This window comes from Falco cherrug, chromosome 9 (assembly GCF_023634085.1).
Source record: "Falco cherrug isolate bFalChe1 chromosome 9, bFalChe1.pri, whole genome shotgun sequence".
Classification (NCBI taxonomy): domain Eukaryota; kingdom Metazoa; phylum Chordata; class Aves; order Falconiformes; family Falconidae; genus Falco; species Falco cherrug.
This window is the reverse complement of record NC_073705.1, coordinates 13,625,815-13,645,403: the sequence shown is the minus strand read 5'-3', so window position 1 is coordinate 13,645,403 and position 19,589 is coordinate 13,625,815. Positions and strand designations below refer to the sequence as shown.

Below are 19,589 nucleotides of genomic sequence, written 5' to 3'. Positions count from 1 at the left end.
GACAGACAAACAGGTCTCTTCCTCTCTTATCGGGGTGCTTTGAATAGAGATGTTATTTCCCTTCTCTCTTATGTCCGTGGATCAGTACTGTCTTCTTAAAAACCAGTCAAACTGTGCAAGACAGACACAGTATATCTGCATATCCTCAGGTGGGTCTTTTGTCCATACTCTTGCTTACTTTCACTCACAGGAATGCCAGTGACGATATGCATGGTATGTGTATAAATGTGCCTAAACTGTGGCTTTTATTTAACTTCCAGTGGGTATATAACTGAAGCTTTTCCTGCAGTGTCTTCCTGTATCCGGGTTTTGTTTTAGGGCTAAGAGCCATTGCAACCAGCTTTCTGTTTCAAAAGTTGGACGTGGTTACCTTGACAGCCAATGGGTCTTTGCTCTCCAATTAGCAACAATTAATCACTGCACAGTGACTATCAAACCTACCTCCTCCAACTCCAGGGATCCAAATCCTCATAAAGTTTCTTTTTTGTTATGCTGGGGGTGGGTGGGGGTGGTGCATGTGTGTATTCGTTAGGGGTTACCTGTTAAACAGCTAACGAGGGCAGGTACAGCTTTAGACTAATGGACAGCATCACCTGAAGCCTGAATAACTCAATTGAGTTGTATTCCCCCTCCTCCTCTCTTAGGAAAGAACTGTTCACTGTTTCCTCAGAACAGAGGCTTTCATCCTAAGGCAGAAATTATGACAGAACCAAGGTGCTGTGTCCTTGCATATGTCTTGCTGAAAAATGTCACATTTGTCATGTAGGCTTCTGGTTGGGTATTAGAAAGTCTCAAACACTGCCTTTGATTTCTCATTCCACTACTGACATCACAGTTAATTTTGGTGTAGTTCCCCTTCAAAAAAAAAGTGCTATACTCTCTACCATTGTTTTACAAAACTATATGGGTTTTGGTGTAGTTTATTGTGCCCTGGGGAAAGACTACATTGCCTTTAAGTCCCGTCTCCTTTTCCTGTGTAAGTGCTTTGACATTTTTAGATGAAATGTGCAGTTGGGACTAAATATTACTTAAACTCTTGAAACCATTTTTCTGTCTTTCAATTACAGCACAGCACGACTCACACTAATTAGAACCATTTAGGGAAGTATTTGGGTACCAGAAGATCTTCTTGTTAAATTTTCATCCTCCTTTTTCTTAAGAAAGTAGATCTCACCATTAGTAGCAGCAAACGAAGACAAGTCCATGTGAGAGGCGTACATTCCTGCAGAGGCGGTCTCATGCTGATGCCAGGTGAACAGTCCATTTCTGCTGACCAACTGGGATGTCCTCTGTGACTGAGCATGGTTTTTGGGAGCAACATGTCACTTGGGGAAGTGTTTCTTTCAGACACCCTTTACTGCAGGGCCCTTCAGTCCAGGAGGACATCGGAGATTATGGAGTGTCCACAGCTGTTTTGCTGGGGTGCAGAGGAGGAGTATGGGTGGTGGTAACGTGGCATAAATAAGGATGTTTGGGTAGCAAGTGCCATCAAATTCCCACCCCAAATTAAGGTAGATTCTTATAAAAAAAACCATACTTGATATATCAAGCTAGAGACCAAGGGAACATTGCTATCACCCTCTGTGGAGAGCTACATTCTTCAACTGCCATGTTCATGAGGTGACCCCACCTCTATCTGAGAGGGTGTTGAGGTAGAGCAATCCCATGGGTAATGCAGGCTGCCAGCCCCCTTGGCGTGACGGTTGGGTGAAATCGCGTCATGTTCTCTAACAAAAAGATACTTAGGTGTGCTCATGTCTATTTCTGCTGTATAACTACCTACTTTCAGTCTTTATTAGCATTAGGAATTCTCATTACTGTAGGGCATATACTAATAATGGTTATTGTTATATCTGAGCATGATTCATATAGAATGGATAAGCGCTATGGACTTTTGCATTGCTGTTTTCTTTACTTAAGCTTCAGTACAGATAGTGTTCCTGCAAGGCTTCTAAGGGTGTATTTAACGTGATTAGGTGTAATTTTGACATCAATAATCTTAAAAACATGATTACAGTAAAGCACACATAAGTATTTAGCAATGAATAGAAGCCCGTGCTCAAGTATTTTTATGAACTCAAGCACTCAGGATTGATGTGGCATGGTATAAACCTTTACAGAAGTTGAGTTACTTTCCCTGTGTCATCTGTGGATTAACCCCCTGTGAATAATGTTAACATGTTGATAAAAGCTTTGTGTCATCCCATGTCCAGAGCTTCACTTTCTCACTCAGTCCTGAGCAATTTGTTGTCATCTTCCTTGTTGCTTTTCCTACCTTGATACATAAGAAACCCATATTTTGTCTCATAAGCTACTAATAAAGCCTACTGCAAATATAATAACAGCCAAGGATATTTATGAACATGAGACGTCATTCTGTGTCACAGGGTCTGACACCAGCAGTTTGGATGGAAAAAAATTATGTATCTTCCCCTCCCCCCCCCCCCCGCCTTTTTTTTTTTTCCTTTTTTTCAGTGAAGCTGTGATTTCTCTGGAGTGAATTTTTTGCATAGTGCTATCTAGATTGTCTTTGTAAATGTTTGTGATATCACTAACAGTCTTGTCTAGTGTGTGTTACTGGTGTGTTCACGTCTGCCTTGCAAAGGACATTTACTTTATAGATCAGGGGAAGAGATGAGTGAGGTCATCTTTTCAGAGCATGGCAGCCCTTGCTTTAACACCCATGTCAGCTGGCTCCGCTCTAGCACATCCCTCAACAGGCACACAGCTGCTTTTCACTAATGTGATAAAAGAGTTTGAAACAACTTTATTAAACACCAATATTTGCTCAATCACCTCTTGTTTATGATTAAGCTTTCCAGGTCTTTCCAGGTCATGCAAATACTGCCAAGACATACTTAGCTCTTGAAGAGCAGTTAAGGAAAGGCTAAATGGTTTTCTGTCACAAGTGTCTTCCTGCGTGCAGGTAGTACCCCAGCCCAGGGGGTCTGCTCTCACACAGCTGCTTCCTATTTCTTTGTTTAGGGAATGAATGCAACCCTTGGCAAGTGTCCTGACAATAATAATGGTAATACACTGAAATAATAGAGGAAATTTTTCTTTTCCTTTTTGGAGATCATCTCTTAAAAATTCCAAAATTGACAAGTACATTTTTGTAATTTTGTTTGGTCTGATATTTACTGTCTTAATGGACATTATGGAACTTCAATTTTACTGTCTTCACATGTGCAGTCCATTCCACTGAAGTTCTCAATAGCCCTCATCTGTGCAGCAACTGCAAACTTGTACCTTCAGTTTGTGCATCTATTAAGGTCATACTTTGGAAATTACATGACCCAAAAGCAGCAGTCATGAGAACGGAGCACAGAAAGGGTCTTTGAAGCCATGTCTCCTTAAGGATCAACCCTGTGATATTATAGTCTCTCATTAAATCTTGATGTTTCATCTTCCCCTTAACATTAAGTAAGATAAGCTGTCTTCAGCAGAATGTATTTCACTGGATGAACTAGTAGTTTCTGAAGTTGGCAGGCTTGGCTGTCTCCGTGCTGCGCTCTTGGGTGCTGCTTTTGAGCACAGTCCTACTCAAACATTATTTTCCTATGAGAAATGCCCTTCCTTCCAGCCACAGGCACAGAATACTTCTCCTGGCTCCTAAAATTGTGCAAATCAAATATCTGTTTCCCTGCCCCAAAGCAATATAATCTGGCCATTTATGTTTCAGAATTTATATTCCAGTTGCTCGCTGCATTCCCATCTGCATGTTATTGAAATCGGCTGCACCATGTTTGTGGCAAAAGACTTCCCAGGCTACGCTAACAGCGGTGTTAATGCCCTGTCTTCACATCTTTGCATCCAGGGCAGCTTTCACTCTCTCAGCTATGCTGCTACAAAGTACTCCTAGGAGTAGGTGAACCAACACAGGTATTAAACTGGAACTGTCTGTCATTCCCTGTGCTGTAACAACTTTGTCCCACGGTAGTAATGAGCATGCTTTTTGCAATTCACTAATATTTTCTGAAACAATTAGTTGGTCTCTTTTATGCTTTCATAAATATCGAGATACTTTTATATTTGTCTGTCTGGTAGGATCTTCTGTACATATTTGAATTTCATCCCTAATATTAGTGTGTAAGCGCATGAAAACACAGCAACAAACTTGAGTGTGAAGTTCAGTATTCATTTAATTCATTTAATTACTCCCTGTTCCTTTCATCAAAAAAAAAAAAAAAAAAAAAAAAAAGAGAAGTCATTCTGTGTCACCAGCAGTTTGGATGGAAAATATTTATGTATCCCCCCCCCCCCCCCCTTTTTTTTTCCTTTTTTCAGTGAAGCTTTGATTTCTCTGGAGTGAATTTTCTCTCCACATTTATCTAATGGAATTTTCTCTCCACATTTATCTAATGAAAGAAGATTCTGTAGGGCAAGCAATCCAGTTTTAGTCCTGCCTGTTAGAGACGACAACCTAAAGCTATCTTTCTGATTACACTACACTTTCCCTGTTCTTTCATGTTATCGTTTGCTTCTGACTCAGTGTATCATTCAGTGCTTGCCACAGAGTATGATTAACGATGGGTGAGCCCCAAAAGATAAAACAAGAACACGCCTGAACTCTTACCTGAAATTCATCTTGGACTATTTTTTTAAAGTCAGGTAAGTGGGAGGAGAATTATTGAAGAAAAATCCTGTTTAAATTTTGATTCAACAACTGCTGGCAGAAAAGCTGGTATTAGCAAATGCACCAAAACTAAATCCTGCAAGTTGCTTTCCACAATTTGCACCCAAGCTTTACCTACCTTGTTTAGACTTGTGGGCATGGACGACGAAATAAAGTGTTTTGCAAATCTCTGTGAAAGGACTATTGAAGTAAGAGACAGCAAACACTTCATTGTATGAGGCACCATCTTCCTGAGTCCCATCAGATTTTATTGGAAAATTGTGTTCCATCTCACATGCAGTTTTTGGCGTTGAGTATATGTTTTAATTTAATTTCACAGGACTATATAATTGGGGGAGAGCTAATGGAGCCTGGCAACAGGAGCATCTTGAGAGTATTCTGGGAAGAACTGCACACAAAATTGGAGGTTTACTAGTGGCTGCGTACAGTAACCCCATAGCCTTTGAGATTGGTAGAGATGTCCAGAACAAGATTTATTTTTAAGAAATCAGCAACTGCGGATCTGATTTACCAGGGATTAGTTAGTGTTTCTGACCCTTGCTGCAAAGGAGGCTTGTTTCTTCTCTTAGGGCATGACTGTTATGAAACACAGCATGCCAAAAAATTAACACAGAAATCAAAAATGGGTTTTCATCAATGACTGATAGTGATGTACAACTAATTTTACTGAAACTTTTGATCTTGCTGGTTTTTGAACACTCTGCAATTGGTTGGAGAAGTGGGATCTGTTTGCAAAAATAATTTGTAGAACTTCTGCAAGGTCTTTTTTGTTGTTTTTTCATCAGCAGCTATTTGGAAAGGACTAAAATTTGTGTCATGCTAGGAAAGGAGCTCAGCGTGAGCTCAGTGATATTATTAGACAAAAGCGAATAGACACATGGGTTCAATGTTCCGTGTGAAAGCCACAGCAAAGAAAATTAAGCATTCAGTGAGGAAAAGAGCTCCACTTTTTATGATCTCCAGAATAATGATTCTAAAATGGTTATTCAGAATTTCAGTGTAAGGAATTCTCCCATCCTTTCCTAAATGTGTACGACGGGCCAAACCTCCCTGGTAGCACTGTGCGTGTGAAGCAGCGAAAAGGAGGAAATCTTGAAAGTGGTGCACGAGTCCACAGACCCTGGGAAATGCCAGCTGGGAGGAGAGACATTCAGAAAGAAACAAGATCAGAAAGGCCCAGGCAATCAACTTTTATCTGTATGAGCATCCTTGTTCCTGACTAGGATCCCATACTTTCCTACTCGGTTGTCCCATAGCCCCTTGAAATCGCTGAGTAGTGTTTTATGTTTTCATTGTCTTCAGAGGTGTTTGGATAAATCTTGCTTTCTAAATCATCAAACAGAAGAGCGATTTCACCCTTTATCCTAGAAGACAGACCCGAAAGTTAAAGATTAACCTTCCTTTCTCCCCCTGTGCCACCACCCACCTGCCAACAACAAAACCCATATGAAAACCATATCAACAGTGGGCTGGGGTGTAGGCAGGGAAGAAGCGGACTTTCAGTATCAGGTAGGAGGGAAATCAGTGTTAACGAGAATCCTTTGACTGTGTTCTCCACCCTTTGCCACAAGCCCAAGGTTGGAGGGCACTCAGAGATTAACAGACACCCCTGGAAAAGGTCCCAGATGAGCCCTCTGTGTGTTACTGATAGCTCTGGGCTGGGAAGCGGGGGAGAATGCAATGACTGAGAAACCATAAGCTTCACAAAAGTGGTTAAATTATCTTTACACACACAACCACGTAATCTCTTTTTATCAGATCTGAGAAGGAAGGGAATCCCTCCTGTGTTATTCTCTTCAGGCTTTTATATCTTCTTTTTTCCTTTTTTATCTTTTTATCTTTATTTTTTTCCCCACAAAGAATCAGGCTAGAACTTTGCCCACTAGACTTCTCCCTTGATTTCTCCACTCTTCTCCTTATGGCTCTTGAGAGAGCAGGAGGAGTGTGAAGGGACACAAAGGAGATCACAAGCTTGAAAATACGGGGATTTGCCAGATCGTCAGCTTGAGTGAATCTGAATATTGTAGCCGATTCCAGCAGAGTGGGGTGAATTTACACTAACTGCACATAAGACCCATTATATTCTGTAGGAGTTTCTGGAATTGAAATCCTGCTCGTGATTCCTCTGATTTTATTCAAGTTTGCTACCCTTTCGCAATGTTAAAATGATGAGGATGAGGGGATTAAAACTCCTGATAATGTACTCTGCTGATGCTGCAAGGAAAATATTCTGCTTTCTGAGTCATTTGCCCTGAGCTGACTTTCTTTTTGAATGGTTCAGGGGTTTCCTTCTTTAGCCATAAGTTGCATGCAAATTCTTTTTGTCTGTGTGTGTGCCTGTGTATGACAGTGTGTGTATGTGAGTGTGCCTGTGTGTCTTTCAGAAGCTAAGCCAAAGAGAGAGGCTGTTCCTTTAAAGCAAAACCGAAAAAAATGCCTTCAGGCATCCTATTACAGTGGAATGAGCCAAGGATCAGGATTTGCAGCTCAGCTATATAAACCCAGCAGAATCTGGCTGCTCTGACCAGTTTGCCTTACTGTCAAACGCTTCTGCCTTTCACACACTCACAGGCAAAATTAGACAATGCAACTTCTCTGAGTTTTGACAGGACGGCAACCAAGTCAGAACCTGATATCTGACTTTAACATCATATTTATTTCATGGAGGTGGCTCACAGCGGGATCTAATCTCTGTCAGAGGCTGTAAGGTAAGTCTGCTTCCTTCCTGAATTAAAAAATCAGGAGCTTTCTCCCACACCAGCTTGCAATATCACGGCATTCTGTCATGACCCTCATAGTTATGACTGTCAGTTTGGATTGTCAGGAATCTTATTAGGGAATATTTTTGAATTGGAGCATGCCTGTCTGGTTTGTCTTTATTGTCCGGTGTAATAGTAATGCAAGAAATGTCTCGGTGACATCAATCCGATCCAATGAATGAAGGAAGGATGAGGTAGTTGAATGCTGGACATCTACACACAGACAGACAGAAACCTGATTGACAGGAAGGATGGAAAATCCAAACTGGGTTTTCCTCTTGGCTACCGAAGTAATAGAAATGTTTCCTCCATCCTTCCGTCGTGTACCACACTAAACCCACTTGCAGTTCCTACACCTCCCAGGTAACGCTGCCTCCGATGCTATTGTGTATGACTTGGTCAGGCCCTTTTCCTTTTGAGTTTGCTGTCTGCACACTTATTTGCACTTAAGCCTTTGTCACCTTCCTCCCCGCCCCCACTGGGCTCCAGCTTCTTGTAAAAGTGAGGTAACCTTAGTCTGGTGGGGAGCAAAAGACAAAGGAAGATCCAACTGATATCTTATTTCCAGTACTTAAATGGGTGGTTCTGGGGAGCGGGAGGGTGAAATTCTCCATCATCATGGAAAAATGGAGACACTTGCCTTATAATGTGTCTTAACTACTTGCTCCCTTGTGCGCTGAGATTTTCTGCATGACTGTGTCTGCATTTACCGGTTAGGCTCAAGTTGGCTTAAAATAGAGGAGCTGGCTGGGAGAAGGTGTTCGTACTTAGGTTCATTTAGGAGTTAAGCCCACTTACTCAAAACTTTGTGTTGCATCACCTTTGCAGAGTTTTCCCTGCCTGATTTGCAATCTGGCTACTAGGACATAGAGGTTTTGGTAGTTATTCTGAACTTCTGAAAAGTTTGTATCATACTATGCAGGAGAAAGATATGTTCAGATTGAAATGGTGGTGGCATGCCCTCTTGCACAGAAGAGATGTTATAACATTAAAAGGCCTAATAAAGGTATTTATTAAATTTTCCTTTGTGAAAATAATGGAAACTAATGATGTGCGTGCGATCCTATAGAATGGGTAAAAGCCTTATTGACAAGCTCTTGTGTTTTTCTCTCCTGGTTCATTTTTTTTTTCAGTTGTATTAAATAATGGGAATTCCTTTTACACTCTTCCTGATGAATGTTATGAGTGGAGTTTTGTTTTATTATGCCTGTGTTGTGCATTTGCCTGTGAAATCCTAAGGGTGCTGTAGTCCGAGAGTAAGTTGGACAGTGGGGGCTAGCAACAGTCCTTTGGATCCCAAGAAGGCTTGCAGAAGTGTGTTATGTTGTCTTTAGGGGTTTTTATTACTGTTGTTGGGAGCTCAGGAGAAAATATTTGGTCAAATGAAATTGTTTAGCCAAAAGAAGAGAACCTGTCTATCTGCAGTTCACCTTCCCTGGCACTGAATTTTGAAAGTACTTGGAAGAGTTATCGAGGTGTTCCCAAGTGCATCCCCTTTGCAGGTGCTATGCTTCTGCACCATCACTCAGGAAAGGAGGGGCATCTGAACTGAGCAGGGTATGAGCAGCTGAGAGGGATGCTGTACAGGGGACTGCTTGGCCCCACTGTCACTGATCCTATCACAGTCACTATCCTGAGCAAACTGCTATTCGTTTAGCATATTTTTTGCTCATTAAATTTTATCCTCTGGCTCCTTTCAGCCCAGAGGAAATTTTTTGCAAGTTCCAGTCCTTAATCCTATAACCACAGTTACTTTATCAGTGTTTCCAAAGCTGTAGAAGAGCCAAAGGATCTGCTGAAAAGCAGACAGCCTGCAGATCAGGGTGTTATGTCTCATTTGGAGAGGGAGCTGATATCCTGCTCAAGGAAGCTCACCCAGGTAGATGTGGTGATAGGCATCTGAAAAGAGAACCAATCAGATCCAGCTTTCCTGTTGAAATGATGCTTAATGAAGCTAGAACTTATTGGGAATATCCCTAAACTCAGGCCAAAAAGTGCTCCACAAAATTATGAGTAACTGTTAGCTGGAGAGCTTCTGTTAATGTAAATTTATTCTTCCCCCCCCCCCCCCCCCTTTTTTTTTTTTGTCCCAGTTCTTAAAGAGTGGCTTGTTTCTCTTCTGTACTCACTTATAACTATCATGTTTCTAGAACAGCATTTCCAAAAGTGTTTGAAGCTCACATCAGGTGGCTTATTTTTCATATTACTGCTTTTTACAAAATATCTAAAAAAAGCCAAAGACTATTTATGCATGAAGGTGTTCTGACTTGCTATAAAGAGACTGTCAAAGTTTGTTCTTGAGTATTGTTTTACTTTTTGATAAGAAAATGAGATTAGATGGCAGAGTCTGTGCTTCTTGGGATTTTCTCATCCTTTTCAGGAGCGAAGCAGAGCTGAGAAGCAAGTGTGCATTTGAAACAGTGATGTTGCTTCAGAGCCAGAGCTTTAACCCTTTAATCTGTTCTGGTAAAACCATTTGAAATATTAAACCTGCTTGTGCAGTTCTCTGCTGTTTTCCTAGTACAACACAACAGTACCTCTGTTCGTCTAGCTTTGCAGGCTGTGTTCAGAGGCTTGAGTGGTGCTAAGTAGCAATGAAGGGTGCTGGATTGTGTAAGAGTTGTCTGGTGTGAATGGTTGTCCCATATTGGCAAATCTGTAAGAGAGAAACAGTGTTCGTCCAGCTGGCTGTTTCCATTAGCGTGCCCTGGGATCTGCCCAGGCTGGATAATACATTTGGAAGCAAGCATAAATGCAGAGGCTGCTGCCTGCTTCGTTAGCAGCTGCACATTTAGCTGTCCTACCTGTGTGACAGACATTGAAACATGAGACATTCAGAATGGTTAAAAATTACTCTAATTTGAAGCCTGTGACTTGATATATTCATCCTTGGACACATGCCATCACAGTCTGCTAAGCTGAAGGGCTATTGACAGTTTTAAGGTCCAGTGTCTCATAAAACTCTAGGCTTAGGAAGGGCTGATTTACATCACTGGAAAGTTAGAAATCTCAGCTTTCCAATAATAAAAAGGTATTTGTTTTGAACTGTGACAGTTTGAGATACTGGGCATCAAAATTGTGCTCTGATTTACCAACAGGCACTTTCTCAGACTTAACTTCTGGTGTGGATTTAGCATACCCTTCCCAAAGACTGATCTCTGTCTTCAAAACCCGTGGTTATAAACCACAGAAGTCTGAAGCTACTGTAAAATATAACCACTAACCTTAGTAGTTTTAAAGGATTTGCTGATGTAATATTGCAGAATAATCATTGTTACTGAAATAAGAAACCAAGAAAGACAGCAACCAGAGTGAACTGAGCAAATATTTTTATCATCGCCCGGGCTCAGAAATGTGCAAAACTAGTGCAAGCAATTGCAGGATTCCTAGCCTGCAAGTTCAAGGAAACATCGTAACTTCGACAACATAAGGTCAAGAGCTGAAAAATAAGGGATGTATACAGATCACTTCTGATTTTAATTGAATTTAATTCATTAAACTGATTGATCTGTAAGTGGACTTGCTGTCTGTGGCTTCTGTTGGTTTTGTGTAGAGTTTATTAGAAGTTGATGATGTTACTATTGCTACAGCATTTTAGGGCCACATTGTATTAGAAAGAGTGAATAGATGTAATAAGTGATGCTCTCTGCCACAAAAGACTTACAATTGCTATTATTAGCTGTTCAAAAAAGTTCTTTGTGTAGGGAAGAGAAAAAAAGAAGGAAGCAGGCAGTTCTTTGAGGAATGGGACTACCGGAAAGAAGGAAAACTAACAACCCCAAGAGGCAGTCTTGAGCTGTCTCAGTTTTGACTGAGCTCTGGGGTTTATACAAGTGTGAAACTTCCCCCAACGCAGTGCACAGTGTCCACTCGTGCGTTCGACCCTCTTCAGTCTGAGCTGAAGTTAAATGCCTTCCACATGTGGGAAAAGTTAAAAACCAGGCATTCTTCCAGCTAGTGAAATCTTTCGCTGTATGATGTAACTGCGCTGTGCGGGGTGGGCAGGCTGGGGAGGAGGAGCAGGGGTGGGATTCTGCCTGATGAGGGGTGTCTCTGGATCCAGCAGAAGGTGTTTGGGCATTGAAAGGAGGAACATAATAGGGATCCTTCTGCTAGAAGGACAAAGTCTGAATAACTTTGTGTCTCTTTTTAACATAGACTGGAATGATATACATGCCCTTATAACTAGACATGGCCTTTAGGTAAAGTAAAACTGGCTTTCTATGTGCATGGTTTCTCTCTGTATGCACACCCACCCCCAACCCTGTGCCCTTATACTGCATATCCTGTTGCTGACAAAATGACAAAAAAAGCCCTCCTATACCTTCAGTGGGTGTATCTAGATGTAGACGTTAAAGAATGCTAGTTAATATACATTATATCCCACAAAGTACCCCTATAAACAAATGCGAGATTTTGCTGCTCCGGCTGTGGAGTCAGTGAGAATACCTTTCCATTTATGTTTTTGTGTGGCTTGTGTACGACCCAATCACCAAAGACAAATTCATCCTGAGTTGATCTTGTTGCGAGAAATTTCCCCAAATTCACATCCTTAATTGTCTTGCCACTGTAGTTTCAATTAAACTAAGGTGGGGATGTTGCCAAGTTTTCAGAACTTCCAACTAGAGAGTCCCTGTGTACGAATAGCCTGTGGCATTTTGTATTCTTTGGGTAGCGGAGAACAACGTTGCCAAGTTTGCATTCAGTCATCCATCACATATTAGCCTACTGGAGGTCCATTCTTCCCTAGCAATAGGGGAGCTCTGCTTCCTACTTAGAAAGATTACTCACACAGAAAGCTCTTTCCCCATAACCAGAACCGCCCAGGGAAGAGAAAGGAAGCTTTCTTAAATTCATATAAATGCTCGGTTTCCAAACTCTTGACAAATATGATATTGTTTCATGCTTAGAAAACATATTTCTTTTAGTAATTAAGTAGAAAGTGCAGGGTAGCAGAACAGAAGTCTTTAATACAGATTTTAGAAACGATCGCTTGAATCATAAGCACGACAAATGTCTATTGTAGCAGCCTGCCTCTTCCCTGTGCCAGGCCATAGCATCGACTGTGTGTAGATATTGGCCAAGGTACTCGGAGGGGTCTGAAGCCGGGTGCCCAGGGAAATTCCACTGCAATGATTTTGCCTCAGCTAAGTACTGGAGCATTTGTCTGTGCCTTAGACCCAGATGCACCAGAACAAGATACGCTCATAAGCCTAAAATTACAAATGCTAATTTTCTTATCGGATTAGGATATTAACTGTAATATTAATCTAAACTGTCTTTCTTGGTGGTTTTTTAAATTTATGCCCTTCTACACCATTCTGACAGCACCAGGCTCAAAGGGGATGTAAATACCTTTTTCTGAGTGTACATGAAAATTAAACTCTTTCCCTGTGTGCCCATCAGAACTAGCTAAACAGTTATTTCCACAATGAAGGAATACCTGCTGGAAAGTGATTTAAAAAAAAAAAATTGTTTCTAAGGAAAGAATTCACTTTTCATTTCCAAGAAATTAGAAGAGCTGGGAACAGACAGATTTTTCTCATCATTTTTGGTCTTGTCTCAAAGACAAGATGCAGGGCTGGCAGGTGGGAGAGCCAGCTGTGAGCTGAGCACTCTTGTGACTGTGGTTTTCTGCCTTTTTGGTTTGATGAAAAGCCTTTATTCGGACAGGAAAGGTTAGCTGTCAGTATGTGTTGTAAATTGCAGGACAAGACCTTAGTGGTTATCTCCCTTCTTGGACCGTCATGATCTCATTTTCTCAGAAGCCAGTTCGTTAGGTGTCCAAAAGTTGCTCAGTGTCGACTTTGTGCTGGTTCTTTGTTATTACTGCACCTTTTGAGAAGCCAGCCTCTTTTGGGTGTGTTGAATCCTCCTAAAGAGTTTCCCTGTGCTGTGGGACCAAGGTCTATGCCAAGAAAGATATAAAGGTAGCTTGTGATGTGGAGGCAAACTGTTCTTCTTAGTGAGATGTAGTGTAATGCATATTTTTCCTTTACTTGTGACTTGTACTTCCCTCCTGCATTGCTTGTACGACAGTAATTCAAGTCTGACTCAGAATGAATGCTGCACACTGTAGACTGCGAGCCAAATAAGAACAGGATGCATATTAAGGGAAAGGTCTCAGATAATTTTTCTTATTGAAGCATTTTGGCAATGTAAATAGTTTCCAGGAAAAAATGCTGGCATTTCCCATGTTGAGCTCTCCTTATGAATGTCCTATCTATTTTTCCAGTTTGGTGGCCAAGTGAAGTGTTTATAGGAGGATATACCATCTACAAGCCAGGGAATTTATATTTCCACTGCCAAGTGTTAATTATGGTGTAGACTTAATACACTTTACAGGTTAGCAAGTCAATCACAGTAATCCAGCACTACAAGTGCTGCAGTTCCAGGTCTGATGTAAGAATGCAGAACCTAGAGAGAGTGTCATTCTGAAATGCATTAGCATTATTTGTAGTTTATTTGTCATTCTCAGGCCATTATTTCATATAATGTTTATTTGCCTTAGTAGTAGTACACTAGGACTTGATGGGGTTGCTGTCGGAAGCAAGGAAATATGGTTTACTACCAGCCAGCTACGTGTGCCTATCCACGCTTTCCCCATCACCAGGCACGATGCCAGGGCTCTTGTGTCTCTGGGAACTCAGTGTCACTGCCCCATCTCTGTTCTCAGAAGACCCATGCTTCTGGTACTGTAATGACGTGTCAGTGCTGAGGAAGCTCAGTCTGGACACAGAGTTCATTGGCTTTGATTGGGATCCCTCTAGATTTGGGTGCGATTACCTTTCCACGTTACTACTGGTTCTACTGGCGCTATTCAAATGGGTGAAATCTCATCTGTAAGAAAAGGGAGCCAATCCTGAAGTAATACAGTACTTTCCAGGTTGTAGCCTGACTCTCTTTTGTACTATTTATGTTGGTCAGAACATGTACAAGAACTCTTAACTGTGTTTGTTTCTGCGTATATACATAAACCCCACGCTTGATGTAAGTGCAATTCGTATAAATTTATCCTATAATCCTGATATCCTAATAGCCTATTAATATGCCCTACTAGACTGACAAAAAGGGGGAGTCTCAGTGTAAATAAAAATTCAGTCTACAGTGTCTAACTTCAGCAATTTCACCTGGGGAGAAAGCTTTTTCTGCTAACGTGAGCAATTACTATTTCACTTTGATATGAGATGTTGAATATGCATATAGCATACCTGCTTGACATTGTCTTAATTATATAGTACAGAAATTTTTTTCCGCAGAGGATGCCTTGGCCTGATCTGATTGGGTTTGTGCTCATATAGGTCACAAGTACTGCTTATGGAGTAGCAGGGGGATAAAACCAGTCTGACAGAGGGGAAATTAGACTACACCAAGCATTTTTCATGCATAGCCCTCATTGTCTACATTATTCTTTCTACGCTTCACTTCAGCTTGCGTTTCTGAGGGGATGGTTTTCTCCTATGCAGACTTCAGAGGCTGCCAGCCAAATTCTCATGTGACACAATTGCATTGATTTCACTGGAGATCTATTGCTGGATAATTGAGCTCCACATCCCTTCTTTTATTCCACGGCTCAAATTGCTGTCAGCTAAGACTTTAGCACAGACAGGTCTCAAGTCACTGTGGGTTAGGAGAACGAGGTCAAAGTGTTGCTGTTGGAGGTCTCTCAAGTCTCCCATTAGTGTAACAGTGCCCAATTTGTTGACATTTGAAGCAGCAGTGCAGATTTTTGTCTGAGTTCCGTCACCATTGTGACTAATCACTTGCTCAGGGCTGTGTATATGGTTGTATTTTCCATTACGTTACATAAGCGCCTCTGTTTTACATCAGAGAACTGAAAGAAATCCTCAGACTGGACTCTTTAGAAACAATCTCCTCTCTTTTTCCAAATGCCTTGCACCCAATTTGTTTCACATGTTGTGAATCTAATTTATATTTTATTTTGCCTTGCCAAGCCATGGTTGATTTCACTCCATCTTCACTCTTCATTATATATTTAGCTCTACTAAGAGTTTGCTATCCTACCCTAGATTGCTGAAGAGGCAAATTCTTGATGCTCCCACATCTGACAGAACTAGGTCAAGCAGATATCTAGCCTGGGGGCTGTTACTGGAAGTCAGGTTTCAAGGAACTCCTTCTGTGGTCTGGGGAGTTTGAAAAATGTGCACATTCCGGCACTTTTTGGATGCTAGTACCAAGGACAGAGGAGCTCTGGCGGGGAGGAAAAGCAGCCCAAGTAAACTAATAATTGGTTTTAAATCAAATAATTATCTAATGAAAGATTACCCATACATTTCCCCAGCTTCTTTTAAAATCATGGCCAAAGTCTGCTAATGGCAGGAGGCAAATAATAATAATTCTGATCACCAAGAATAGTACAGGCTGTTACGACCGAGTTCTGAGACGTTTTTAGGGATGTAATTTTCAGTGCTTGAATAAGTATATGGTGAAATCAAAGTCAAATTATAAGCTTCATGCAAATAACCACAGTGAATTCTGAAAGCATCCTGCTCCCTGCTGACCAGTATTATCTGTAGCATTTCATACTACTTAAACACTTCTTTTTATTTCAGGCCAATATATGTGCAAATTACTTGTGCCTTTATATATAGCAAAGTCATTAAAACACAAGAATTCCTTACCACTTGCCTCTGAATGTGACATTCCTTTGGCTAAAATCAGTTTAAATACGGAAAAGTGTGATGCTGTGTGTATACAGTAAAATTTTGGCTAACCTCTTGCTTCTGAACTCCAGAAGTTTAAAAAACAGTTTCATTGGAGATGTTATACAAAGCAATGCTGTCTCAGTGTGCTTAGCTATTCGCTTGCACGCTGTGTGTTTGTTCAATATGTCAATGGTTCATGGCTCTTAGAAATGCAAAGATCCTATTTTCTACTGCATATTTATCACCAACATTTTTGGTAAATTTATTCATTTGGCATCTGCTTTTTATAGCAGATCACCTATTTATTCACCTATTCATATATTTATCAAGAGTATTGATGATTCGTTTCTTAACTCTCGTTATCTGTAGAAAATGATACCTCAGTTGTGAATTTTAGAGACAAATGAGATTGTCTAAGCTCCCACCTCCAGAACTGGCTGCTGCTTTGTTATCAGAAAGTCTTGCTCAGTGTGAAAGGCGTGGGAAGAAAATTCAGAATTCCTGAATTTCTGCTCTTCCCATCTCATCACAAAACCATCTAGAACCTAGTGAGTTGAGCTCTGGAAAACCTATAGGTAGCTTTAGAAGAAATACTGTGGAGAAGCATCTGGAAATGAAGCAGAGCTTTGTTTGTGGAATGAACATAAGTTGCTGTGATTCATGCAAAAAAGCACACAAACCTCATAGTTTGAAACTGCATCAGCAAAGCCCTCAAAATAATTTGAAGTGAGGTCTCTAGTGTCTACCCAGAAAATAATGAGCTCCTGACAAAGTGTAACTTGGCAAAGAAACTTTCCAAAGACAAGTTTAGAAAACCATAGATCTTTTCCAGCTCTGCGTCTTCGCTATGAGGAGGAAAAAGCCAAGAGACCAAGCGAATGCTTTTGCTATTAGGAAAGGCTTTATTAAAAGGTACAGTACATACTTAGGAGGCAAGAGTGATTTCTGCTGTGAGATTATGCACAAAGGTTGCTTTTGCTCTGAAAAGGTTTTTTATACTGGAAAAGGCAGTAATATAGGCTTCAGTGTCTGTGGCAGCTCTGCTATGGACCTGATTCAATTCCACATTTAACAGTCCAGACTTCTACGTGTGTCTTCAGACACTAATGGGTAAAACTCACTTCTGTGCTGGAAATACAAACAGGGGTTTCAGTGGGAAGCTAAGCAAAAGGACCGTGCAAACACATCCCTTCTGCTTTCCACAGAGTCCTTCTGAGATGACCTATTTCTATAGTTCTGTTTTTAGAACAGCGACAGTTTTTCTGAATCCATTCATTGTCTTTGTTGCTGTGCACATCACTGATGGGTCCTGCTGTTTCTAACCCACTGGTTTTGTCTAGGCTGTATCTGCTAGTGGCTCTTTTCTTCCAGCTCTGAAAGCTACAGTAAGAATAGAGATTGCTTTGCAGATGGGAGAAAAAGAGTATTTAGCAGATGCATAGTCCTGTCTTTTTTTTTTTTTTTTCCCCTTTCCCTTTTTTCTCTCAAGTTTTAGCAAATTGCTCTACTTGGCTGATTGCTGTGCACCCTGCCATGAGTCTGAATGCAGCTCAAAAGCACCCCACTGACCTGCTTGTTTTGTTTCTCTTTTCTGAGTTCCCGTTTCCAGAAATTGATGCTCAAGCCTCTGAGTTCTTAACAAAAAAACAAGTGCCAAGGACAGACTGAATTCCCTGTTAACTTGTGCCTCGTCTCAGTCACTGGGAGCTAGACCAGATGGGGTTGGTGCTAAGTGTCCCATAGTTACCTCTTCAATTCTATTTCTCTTTTTTATGTAACACCTTTGAATAACATGTCCCATAAAATAACTTGTCTGCCTCCTGTGGCTTGTATAAAAATCTTTCTGCAGTTTGAGCTCGATGTAGTATTCTTCTTTCCTTCCTTGCTGAAAGTATGAATCACTTCAGCTGTGTAACGTTACTACACAACAGTGCACACAGCTCGTCATGGAGAAACAATGTGTGTATGAATGACTCCTCTGATTTCACAAAATGTCTGGAGGCCGTTATAGATGAAAGGGCATTCTGTAGTTATAAGATAATTAGCTGGACCTGTATATTTTGTTTCAGTTGCAGATTTTTCTCAATTTTTCCGGTGTTTCTCTGTGGGTTTTGTGAACCTTATCATTTATTTTCATGGATTCATCTTATTCTAGTAATTGGCTTGGCACGTCCTACATTTTGGCTTCAGAATAAGTCTTCAATTTTCTATTGTTACCCTAGAATTTCAAACAGTCATGGAGCTGTCTGCACTCAGGCTACACATCTCTGGTCAGACTTTCTTCTTCAGTGCAAAAGACACTGCCCTATCTGTGTTTCTTTTTCTTCTTTACATTGCAGGGGGTAACAGTCTAGTTCTTGGCTTTTTATCTATGTATTTTCTGGCAATTTTATAGGACTCTTCAGGAAGATGTTTAATTATGGAAATGAGGATTTAACAGTGCCTTTCCTAGGGGTCCTTGGAGTACCTAATTCACTGGGACATAAGTTCCCTCTGTAAGGTTTTACCGGTGGATAAACTGAGACATACCAGACGATTTATAAAATAATTTCAGTGCAGGATGCCTGAGTTTCAGTCCTCAGCTCTAACCATGAGACCAGACTATTAATCCCAAGGTTGTGAGCACTTTCTGGAGCCTCTGCCGAGAGCACATGGTTCTGTGGGAACTCCACATCCAGCCCTAGCAAGCCAGCTCTATTTAGCTTCATTTCTCTCGTTACAGTTCAGAAGATTCAGATGTGGCAGATCCTTGGTTGGGAAGCTTTTGTCTCAATTCCTGTTGAGACATAGTTTTTATGGCCCTGGGAAATCCCTTCAGTGGGAGAGCTGATCATTTCTCACTTTGCAATGGTACTTTAAGGTAATGGTCTATGCCTCACCACTCCATTCTACTATAACGCCCAGGAGAACGTATTCTTCAGCTGCCCTGTATTTCAGTTCATCTCAAGCTTTATTTCCATTTTGGTTTTCCCATCAGTCAGCAGTAGACTCCCTGGTGAGTCCATCTGGTGGTTTGTTTTCCCAGTTTTCATAAAGAAGTGTCTTTAATTTCCAAAAAGATCCATCCTCACAGCACCACAAACCAGGGCTCTGCGGTAGAGCAGCAGTGAGCTGCATGCTCCCTTGCCTGCCGTCATCTTCCACATGTCCCTGTAGGACAAATCTGGAAGATACTTGCCCCTTTTCTTACGTTGCCTAAGTAGCAGGACCCAAATCACACCAACATACAAACCACTGTTGCAAATGTCAGCTGCACTAGATATTAAATAATAATAATAAAATTACTGCAAATGAACATTTGTTTGGCTTTATCAGCTCAGCATTCAGAGTTTCACCTCTTCACATAATAAAAGGAATGCTGCTTGCGCTATTCCCTTGAACTCATCCAGCGGCATCCTTTTTACATGATCTTATCCTTATATTGCCTCAAACAAAAACTGGGGGTTTAAAAAAGCAATACAGAGACATATTTTTAGCCACTGTGAATCACTGGAGTGCCACAGGTCATATTCACCAGCTGGTCTGACA

General features: G+C 41.0%; 1 protein-coding gene across 4 annotated transcripts in view; it reads left to right on the top strand.

Annotated features, from left to right (window-relative positions):
- Positions 1-7,151: 7,151 nt before the first annotated feature.
- Positions 7,152-19,589, top strand: part of TNC (tenascin C) — a 72,126-nt gene continuing 59,688 nt past the window's right edge. For 2 of the 4 annotated variants that reach the window (XM_055719777.1, XM_014282312.3), the window contains exon 1: positions 7,152-7,344. The gene's annotated coding sequence lies outside the window, so the exon portion shown is untranslated. The remainder of the gene's footprint in view (positions 7,345-19,589) is intronic. The other 2 variants (XM_027809477.2, XM_005441993.3) reach the window with 1 other exon arrangement.